General features: G+C 36.8%; 1 pseudogene; it reads left to right on the top strand.

Moving 5' to 3' along the window:
• The first annotated feature begins 10,189 nt into the window (after nt 1-10,189).
• On the top strand, nt 10,190-10,308 carry LOC120596387 (uncharacterized; annotated as a pseudogene).
• Nucleotides 10,309-11,071: the final 763 nt, after the last annotated feature.

Below are 11,071 nucleotides of genomic sequence, written 5' to 3'. Positions count from 1 at the left end.
GATGATCCATAGTCAGAAAAGTAACTGCAGCTTAAACACGAAATCTTTCTCATTCAGGACTGTCATAGCCACAGTTTGCAAAAAGTGCAGCTATTGATTAATACAATATAGTGTCCATGAGATGTACATCCCTGAGGTCTTTCATCTGTTGTAGCTTTTTCTTTTTCTTTTTCTTTTTATTACAACAGGTATATTGCCCTGTAAATTGTGGTAGTACTACCAGGAAAAAAAGTTAAGAAATTTTTAATTTTCAATATTTGTGTAGTTCAGTTTTTCTACAGTGTAATACAGAAACTTTAACAAAACGCAATTTCGAAGGTGTTTCCTATGAGTTAACAAGTAAAGAAGATTATTGTTAATTACTATTTTGTATGAATTTTGTTGAAGTTAACTGTAAAGGAACATTTGCTGACTTGCAATCAAGGGTAAGCTATTCTCCTCATTTCCAAACCATGAAATGAATGGGCTCTGACATGTGGGGAGAATAGAAATTTGTATGTTTGCAATATGTGTTTTAGAGATATAGAATTGGATATTTAAATTAGCATACTTGTGACTTTAATCACATTAAGATTTACCTTCAAGTGAAAAATCTCAAAACTCAAAAAAACAAAACAAAACAAAATGTAGGTGCAGTCTCTTTGTATATTGTAAAATATTACATAGATAAAAGGGTTTATAAAAAGCTGGTTGAAATGGATAAAGATCACTAGCCTTAAAATCAGAAAACTTAGTTTTAAATTCAAGCTCCACCATTACCACTGACATAGGTATTATTAATAAAACATTTATTGAGGGCTTACTGTATGGCTGGTATGGGGCTAAGTTTTATTGAATGTTTATCTCATTTAACTCTTTCCATGACTTTATTTTGTGGGCACTGTCCTATATTGTACTCATTTTACATACAGAGAAACTGAGGCTTGGAGAGCTTAGATAATTTACAAGTTTACTTAGTGTAGAAGACTTTTGTTGGCTTGTTTGTGTATCTAGTATCTAATCACTCTTCTTCTTTGAACGACATTTGGAATTTCTTTAGGGAATCACCCCTCCCATACACTTAGTCCATATGATTTTGGGAAACTACCTTCACATCTTGAATTCAGAGTTGTATATGTAACTAGGTTGGCCAAGCAGCAGGGTCTTCCCTATAGGCCACAGTGATTGGTTGAAGTATGGTCATGTGACTCAAATAGGACCAATCAGAGCTAACAGAGGGGCTTTTTCCTATAATGGCAAGGACCTGTCTCTTTCCTCTGGATTAGTAGCTATGAATAGTTCCTCTAACCCTGGAGCTACAGTGGCCACAGGGTCAATACTGGGTGAGCCCTCTCCTGAGGATGGACGGAATAAAGCTGAGATATGGAGAGAGAGAGGAGGAAGGGAGGGAAGGAGGAAGGGGTAGAGGAAGAGGGAGGAAGGGAGGGGGAGACAGAGTCTGAGAGAGAGACAGACAGACAGACAGACAGACAATCTCATGATACTTTTGAGCCCCAGGATCTAGCCTGAAGACAAACAAATACCCAGGAATTTTCAGTTACAAGGGCTAATACATTCCCTTTTATGCTTAAGTCAGTTAATTTAATTTAGTTATTTAACAAACGTTTATATAGCATTTACTAAGTGCCAGGCACTATTCTAAGAGCTTTAGAATATTAACTAATATACTCTTCTTAACAACTTATGAAGAGAGTTAATATAATTATTTTCATTTTTAAAATGGTAAAACTGAGGCATAGGGAGGCTAAATAACTTGCCTGGCTTGCTCTTGATATTTTTGCCCTTGGAACCTGTCCAGGATCTGATCTGACTCCACACAGATTCCACAAACTTACTTAAAGACTTATCTTTATTACCATATTCACAAAACTTCTGTACTATTATTCACTTAATAGTTTCCCTTAGCTCCACTTTAAATCAATTCACTTCTTTGATTTGTTTCAGACTATAATATCAGTGAAATCATGAGTTTGATGTCCCATGCATATTTTTCTATGAAAAAAGGACATTAACTATTAACATGTAAAATGTTTATCCATGTGTCAACTAAAATCATTGAGTACCCCGGCCCTTCCTTCGTCAGCTTCCCCTTCACCTCACTGATGCCTAGTTTCTTCATGTGTAAGATATCTCTTTAAAAATATGTCCCTCACAGAATTGTTTGAAACAAACGAGGAAATAACTGAGGCACTGCTTTGTGGATTGCAAAGCACTGAACAGAAAGGAAGCATTTTAATGATGTGCCACATGTTAAGATGACAGACTCCTCAGGAGCAAGGATGAGGATTTTGGTTTGTGACCTCTCGAGCTTCATCTTGTCACAGTCTCTGGCTCTTGGCTACATGCCAGCCTTCCTAGGCTCTTTTTATGTCCTCAGATGGGCTCTGCCTTCTCCCATTGGAAGATTTTTGCTCAAGCATTCTCTCACACTGAAACATTCTTCACACTGGGGCAGATGCTCTTGCAGAATCTTGCCAGCCCACCACCAAGAGATGAAGTCTCTTTCCCCTTCCCTTGAAACTGAGTGGGACTTTCTGACTGCCTCAACCAATAGAGTGTAATAGAAGTGATGCTTAGTGACTTCCGAAGTTGGGTTATAAGAGATGATGTTGATTCTGCCTGGCTCCTAAGATGTTTGCCCTTGGAACATGAGGAAACCCAAACAGGCTCATGTGCACATGAGCTGAGGCCCCTAGCCAACAGCCTCCATCAGTTACCAGGTAAGTGAGTAAATGAGCCCGTAGATGACTCCAGGATTGAGCCTTTAGATCTTCCAGCTAAGGCCCCAAACACTGGTGCATCTGTGGTGCTCTGTCTGAATTCCTGACCCAGAGAATTCGTGATAGTAATAAATGGTTGTTTATGCCAAGAAGGTTTTGGGGAATTTAATATGCACCCACAGTAACTAGAACATCTCCTCTCTGCCTGGCTAACTCCTACTTACCCTTCAGCTCTCATCTGAAATGGCTCCCTGAACAAGACTAGGTTAGATCCCTAGTCTAACATAGGTCATAATCTCCTATAGCTTCCTTTACTTCCTCTTTTGTAACACTTACCACACCTGCCGTGATGTTTTTCACTATCCACTTTTGATACACTGTAAGCCCTATGAAGACGGGGACCCTGTCGCAGAAGCTCCAGCAGCTAGCCTGGTGGATATATGCCCATGGGCTGCTCTCAGTAAATACTTATTGAATGCATGAAAGGATATTTTGTCCCACAGTGTCTACCACAAATGTAGCAAAGTTAGACCTCCCCTTGAGGGTTCAGGAATTATTTTTGGCAACATTCCTGTGTGGACTTCTCTATTACAGCCAGAGTGGTCTCGAATGACTGTGTAAATGCTTTATGTTGCCATAAAAAGATGTCCAAGATATTTTGTTCAGTAATGAAAAGCAAGCTTCAAGAAAGTTTATAGGCTTTCACCTCCACTTCCGATGAAGGAAGTAGCAAAGAACATTACTCCCACCTTAACAAGGAGAAAAAGGCAGATAATCTACAAAGTCATAACTATTCTTGAGTGCCTCAGAATGCTGAGGTTGCAAGGCAACCAAGTCAGTTGAATTTCAAAGAGGGAGAAACCTCTCAAAGGTGAGATAGACACACACATTATGTCACGTTTGCCAAGGAACAGGATAAAGAGATGGCTGCCAGACAAGCAGGTAAAAAGAAATTAGCTAAAAATTTTTAAGACCAAGTATGGGCTAGTATGTCGGTTTGGATACAGATTCGGACTCCAGATACCAGAGAAATTTTCACTTCCTCTAGGCTCTTTGTCACAGGCCTCCGGTGGGTGCTCACAAGAAAGGTTGGAGGCAGAGCGGGAGACCAGAGAGAACCCCCTCTGTGGCACAGGCGTTCAGGAGATAATTGGCTGCTACTGAGGAATGAACATAAAGTTCCTCACGCTTCTCCGGACCCTTCTTTTCAACAGAGCAAAGACATTAAGCTTTTGGGGGAGGGGAAGCAAACTGTCTCATGCCAGGTCTTTCTTAGCAAAGACTTATTATTACTTCTGGGGGAGGAACAGCAGCCAAGTTTGCCTGGGGTGGGGGGCGTGTAGAAAACGCTCACCCCATAACACAATCAAGGCCCCACTGCAGCCGGAGGAAGGGCAGAAGCAAAAACTCTCTACCTTTCTTTGCAAGAGGGACAGGAAACTCTTGGGCCCAGGATCCTAAAGCAATACCAAGCCGAGGTTGGCTAACGCTGTAGAATTTGGCTGCCACAGAAGGAGGGGCAGGGATGCTGAAAACCCTCCAGCCTGAGGCCCAGATGCATAGAGCCTGCCTAAGACTGTGGCTGGATCAGGACAACAGAGAAACCCACCTTATTCCTTGCCACCATGACCAGCATAGTACCAAGTAACAAGCAACAACAGGCTACCACAAGAGAGGGGCGAGAGTGTGCAGAAAGCCCTCCTCCGTGGTGCAGGTGTGCAGGATGGCTGAGCTGAGAGGGCAACAAAAACAAAAGCTGGAAAAATCCATTGTCAACAGACCTACAATGAAAAAAGGTAATGCAAGTTCTTTAGGCAGGAGCATGATATCAGAGAGAACTTGGATCTACACGAAGAAATGAGTATTGCAAATGGTAAAAATAAAAGAGGAGACATTTTTCTTATTTTCAATCTCTTTAAAAATAATGAACAGACGAAAGCAAAAATAGTCAACAATGTCTTTTGTGGCATTTATAACTTATTTAAAAGTAAAATGCATGACAATAATGGTACAAAATGCGGTGGGAAGAAACTGGAAGTATATTGATGTCAGATTCTTACACTATATGGGAAATAGTAGAATATTCTTTGAAGGTAGACTGTGATGAATTAAATACGTATATTATAAAAACTGGGATAACCACTAAAATTTTTAAATAGGTATAATTAGTAAACCAATAGTAGAGATAAAATGGAATCATTAAAAATACTCAGTTGATACAAAAAGTCAGGAAAGGAGGAAAATAGGAACAAAGAACAGATGGGGCAAATAGAAAACAAGTGGCAAGGCAATTTAAATTGAACCAAATAAAAAATTACATTAAAAATGATCTAAATAGCTCAACTAAAAGCAGAAATTATCAGATTGGAATGAGAAAGCAAGACTCAACTATGTTTTGTCTACCATAAATCCACTTTAAATATAAAGATATAAGTAGGTTAAAAGTTAAAAAAAAAATTAAAGGTTGGAAAACAATGTTGTTCTTTAGTGTTTCCATGCTAACACTAAAAAACAGGAAGTAGAGTAGTTATACTCCATTAGACAAATAGACTTCAGAAAAAGTAGTATTATCAGGGATAAAAAGGGACAGTACATAATTATAAGAGTTAATTTGTCAAGAAGACACAACAACTTGACCGGACATAACATTTCAACATTTCACCCACCAACGGCAAAATGAACATTTCAATTCAAATGTACATGGAACAGTTATCAAGACACACTATGTTATAGATCATAAAACAAATTAAACAACATGCTTCTAAATAACCCATGGATCAAAGAGGATGTCACAAAGAAAACTAGAAAATATTTTGAATTGAATTATAATAAAAACATCGCAGCAAAATTTGTGGGACACAGCTTAAAGCAATGCATAGGAGAAAATTTACAGTATCAAACTTAGAGAACAAGAAAAGTTTTAAATCAATAACCTAAGCTTCTACCTTAAGAAACTGGAAAAAGAAGAGTGAATTAAACCTAAAACAGAAGGAAGAAAATAAGAAAGAATAGGAATTAATGAAATTGAAACTAGATAATAATAAAGAAAATCAGTGAAGCCTAAAGCTCGTTCTTTGAAAGGATCAATAAAATTAATAAACCTATAGACAGACCGATCAAGGGAAAAAGGAGAAAAGACAAACTTCTAAAGCCATGAATAAAAGAAGGGGCATAGATACATAGCTTGCAGATATTAAAAAAAAAATAAGAGAATGTTATGAACAACTTAATGCCACTAAATTTGCTAAGTTAGATGAAATAGACAAATTACTTGAATGACACAATCTATCAAAGTTCACTCTAAAATAAATAAATAGTCTTTTAAAGAAATTGAATGTGTAGTTAAAACCTTCCAAAACTCCAGACCCAGATGACTTCACCGGTGAAACCTACCTTAATTTTAAAGAAGAATATATATTTATGTATACCTGAAAATTCAAGAGGAAGAATCACTTCTCAGCTCAATTTTTTGAGACCAGCGTTATCCTAATACCAAAACCAACAAAGGCAGTAGAAGAAAAGAAAATCACAAACCAATATCTTTCATGAACATAGTTGGAAAAAAACTTAAAAAATATATTAGCAATCAAATCCAGCAACATATAGAAGGATAATACATCATAACCAAATGGGATTTAGCCTAGGAATATAAAGTTCGTTCAACATTTAAAAACCAATCAATGTACTTCACTAAATCAACAGACTAAAAAAATCATACAATCATCTTAATATATGTAGCAAAAGCATTGGACAAAATTCAATACCCATTAATAATAATAATAATAATAATAATAAGCTCTCAGCAAACTAGGAATAATAAAAGGAAACTTAACAATAAGCATGTATGAAAAATCTACAGCTAATATCATATTTAATAATGAAACACTGAATGTTTTCCCTCTATGATTAGAAACAAGATCTTACCACTTTTATTCAATCTTGCACTGGAAGTTTTAATCAGTGCAATAAAGCAAGAAAAAGAAATGTAAGGCACATACATAGACTGAGAAGGAAAAAACACAATTGTCTTTATTCACAGCTGACATAACTATCTACTAGAAAAGCACAAAAATCTATTCATAAACTACTAGAACTATTAAATGAGTTAACAAAGTTACAGGGTACAAAGTCAATATCTAAACCATCAAATACATGTCTACTTACTAGTAATAAACCATTGAAAATTGAAAGTAATTATATTTTATTATTTTATTGTATTTTCATTTTTTACCCAAAGCAATATATAGATTCAATGCAATCCCCATCAAAATCCCAATGGCACCCTTCAAAGAAATAGAACAAAAAATCAACAGATCAGCATGGAATCACAAAAGACCCCAAACAGCCAGATCAATCCTGAGAGAACAGAGCAAGGCTGGAGGTACACTCCTCCTGACTTCAAACTATACCACAAAGTGACAATAATCAAAACAGCATAGTATTGGCAGAAAAATAGCCACATAGAGCAATGGAACAAAATTGAGATCTCAAAAATAAACCCTCATATTTATGGTCAAATAATTTTTGACAAAGGAGCCAAAACACACAATGGAGAAAGGAAAGCCTCTTCAACAAATGGTGCTGGGAAAACTGAAAAGCTACATGCAAAAGAATGAAACTAGACCGCTATCTGTTACCATACACCAAAATTACTCAAAATAGGTCAAACACTTACATTTAAGACCCTAAACAACAAATTGCATAGAAGAAAACATAGGTACTAAACTCATGGATCTTGGATTTAGAGAGGATTTTGTGAATTTGACATCAAAGGTAAGGGAAGTAAAAGCAAAAATAAATGAACTCTATCAAACAAAAAGCTTCTGCACAGCAAAAGAAACCATCAATCAGACAAAGGGGCAACCAACTGAATGGGAGAACATATTTGCAAACAACACCTTCGATGAGGGCCAATATACAAAATAACAAGTTATTCTCAAGGTTGCAGTTAGAGCGATCCTTTAAAAACAAAAGTCTTATCAAGTAACTTCCCTGCTAAAAACCATTCAATGGTTCCCTATGTCATTCAGAGTGAAAGCCAAAATTGTTCCAATGGTCTTTGAGATCTCAGACTCTGTGGACCTTCTCCCTCTTCATGGTGACCTCATCTCCTCCCATTCTCCCATACACAGGGAGCCATCCAGCAACACCTGATGACTTGCTCTTTCTCTCCTTAATTATTCCACACAGGCTTCTGCCTCTGGGCTTTTTCACTGGCCAGTCTCTCGTTGGAATTCTGCATGGTCAGTTTCCACACTTTCTGCAAGTCTTTATTCAAATGATAGGCCTACTCTGAAAAACCCATGCAGGATTATAAACTACTGCCCAGTCCCGCTGAATCCCATATCTTTCTCTTTTTCTCTCTCTTCCTATGGAGCTTAACAGTTTCTAATATAATATATAATTTACTACTTATATTTATTGTTTGTCTTCTCTATTAGAATTTACGCTTGTCAACATTAATATATCTTAAGTGTCGTACAGGTTTGTTGAATGAATGAACAAAAGAGTAAGTGGTAATAGTGACCCTACAAAATGAGTACAGCTGGTTAGCAGGTTTTTAAAGTCAGGAAATTGTTCAAGGAAGTATATGAAATGTATTACTGTACATCGGTCCTTTGGCATGCAGATATAAGTGTTTGGAATCATAGGGATCTAAATTTCTTTCCCCATGAATCAATCACCAAGATTAAAATATAAATTTAAAAGCAATAAATATTACCACTTTAATGGTATAATGTCCCATTGCAGCATAATATCTGTATATCCTCTTTCCATTCACCTTATAGAACCCCAGAATAAACAGAAACAGTTATAGAAAATTATAAATGGACAAATTCTGTTTTCAGCACTTTTTGTTCTTCCAATCTGATCAGCATATCCTTGAAAGTTTTCTTCACCCAGAGAAGCACTTGATTTATGCATTTCTATATACTAGTAATAAACCATTGGAAATTAAAAGTAATTTTAAAGTACCATTTGCAATAGAATAAACAAATATGTAATACGTAAGGATATATCTAATAAAATATGTGAAATATTTATATGCTGAAAATTATAAAACTATGAGAGATACCAAAGAAATTCTAAATAAATGGAGAGAGATATACCATGTTAATGGATCAGAAGACTTGTAATTGTTAAGATGTCAATTCTCCCCAAACTGATCAGTACATTCAATATAATTCCAATCAAAATCTTAGAAGGTTTTTTAATATAATTTGATTAGCTGATTCTAAAATTTATATAGAAAGGAAAAGGAGCCAGAATAGCCAAAACACTGCTGAAAAAGAACAGAGATGGAGGAGTCACATTACCTGATTTCAAGATTTACCATAAGGTTACAGTAATAAAGATAGTGTGATATAGGTGAAAGGGTAGATATTAAAATCAATATTACTGAATAAAGACCCATTTGCATATGGTCAATTGATTTTCAATAGAGTTACAAAGGCAATTCAATGGAAAAAGGATAGTTTTTTCAACAAATGGTGCTGGAACAATGAAATGTCCATATCTAAAACTATGAACCCTGATCCAAACCTTGTACCTTATATAAGAATTAACTTAAAATGGATCATAAACTTAAATGTAATACCTCAAACTATAAACTTATAGGAGAAAATGGAAAAGTTTTATGACTTTGAGTTAGGCAAAGATTTCTTAGATATGACAACAAAAGCATGATACATAAGGAAAAACATTGCTAAATTGGACTTTATCAAAATTAAGAACTTCCGTTCTTACAAAGTTACTGTGGAATGAATGAACAGACAAATCACAGATGGAGAAAATATTTGCTAGTCACAAATCTGATAAAGGACTCAAAACTCAAACTGGTATTGCTATATGCCAGAGACTATGCGAGGTGCTAGGGGCATAGAAGTAAATGAGACTGACACAGGTTGTAGCTCCATGGGGGAGACTGAGACAAAGATTTAAAAAGGAAAGACAATGGAGTACGAATAGCCCCAGGCTAGCAGAAGTGTGAGGAATGATTGAGGCACACAAGAGCCTTCTTAACCTAGCTTTGAGGATCATGAAGAAAGGGTGACCCATGAGGGAAATTTGAACGCAGGCCTCCCAGGAAGATCCACAATATAAATACATTATTTTAGTTGATTCACACATACCAATTTTGCCTTTTCACAAAATTCTCCAAAATCCTTGCTATTTAAAATGTGCTCTGGGACCAACCACACAGGCACCACCAAAGAGCTTGTTAGAAACGTAGGTTCATAGTGCCACCTCAGACCTACGGAATCAGAAACTGCATTTTAACTAGATATGTATACACATTAAAGTTTTTAAGACACACTGTTCTAAGGTACCTTGATTACAGAAGCTGGGTTTTTGGATTCAGTACCTTAGGCCCATTAGAATGTCAACTCCATGAAAGAAGGACTTTTTTCCATCTTATTTTCTTCTGTATGCCCCAGTGCTTGTATACAGTTAAAAATTCAGGCTGAGTCTACAGCCATGCCACCCTGAACATGCCCAATCTCTTCTGATCTCGGAAGCTAAGCAGGGTCAGGCCTGGTTTGTACTTGGATGGGAGACCACCTAGGAAGACCAAGTGCTATAGGCAAAAAAAAAAAAAAAAATTCAGGCTGAGAGGTGAGAAACCTTATGCATTTAATCCCATACCCTCCAATGCTCCATAGGACACTAAAGCTGGAAGGATCTTAAATACCAGCCAACACTGTCTGTTGGAACTATCTGTGATAATGGAAATGTTCTTATCTGTACTGTCTGAGATGATCGGCACTGTCCAAAACTATCTATGGAGCACTTGAAATGTGGCCAGTGTGACTGAGAACTGAATTTTAAATTTTAGTTAGTTTTAATTAACTTAAATTTAAATAACCACATGTGGCTAGTGGCTACCATATCGACATCACAGATTCAGTCTAATCCTCTGTTCTACGGACAAGAAGACTGAGGCTCAGAAAAATGTTAGTGACTGGAGTAAGATCACACCATGAGGAGAGGGACATGTAGGTGTGATCTGATGATCATTAAAGGTAAAGTGCACTGAATTTAGAAGTAGACCTGAGTCTCTGGCTCAATCATGAAACTTGGAAATTTGGATAACTTCTCTGGGCCTCGGATCTCTTCTGTAAAAAAGACATTTACTTTGTGTTTGCTTGCTCTAAAATTTCTTCTAATTATTCATGTCGAATGGTCATAATTGGGTGACTTGTGTCCTCTTTGCATATTGCCACCTAGTGGTGCACTGTGAACCCCACATCTCCTCCTGGATCAAATTCTTGGCCAAGGAGGATGGAAATGCTCATGAGTTGGCCACTCTCTTACTGTGAGTGGTTTAGCCACCAGATCCCACTCCGGTC

The sequence above is a fragment of the Pteropus medius genome, unplaced genomic scaffold (genome assembly GCF_902729225.1).
Source record: "Pteropus medius unplaced genomic scaffold, Ma_sr-lr_union100, whole genome shotgun sequence".
Taxonomy (NCBI): domain Eukaryota; kingdom Metazoa; phylum Chordata; class Mammalia; order Chiroptera; family Pteropodidae; genus Pteropus; species Pteropus medius.
The sequence above is the reverse complement of the archived record's forward strand: the minus strand, read 5'-3'. Positions and strand labels throughout refer to the sequence as shown.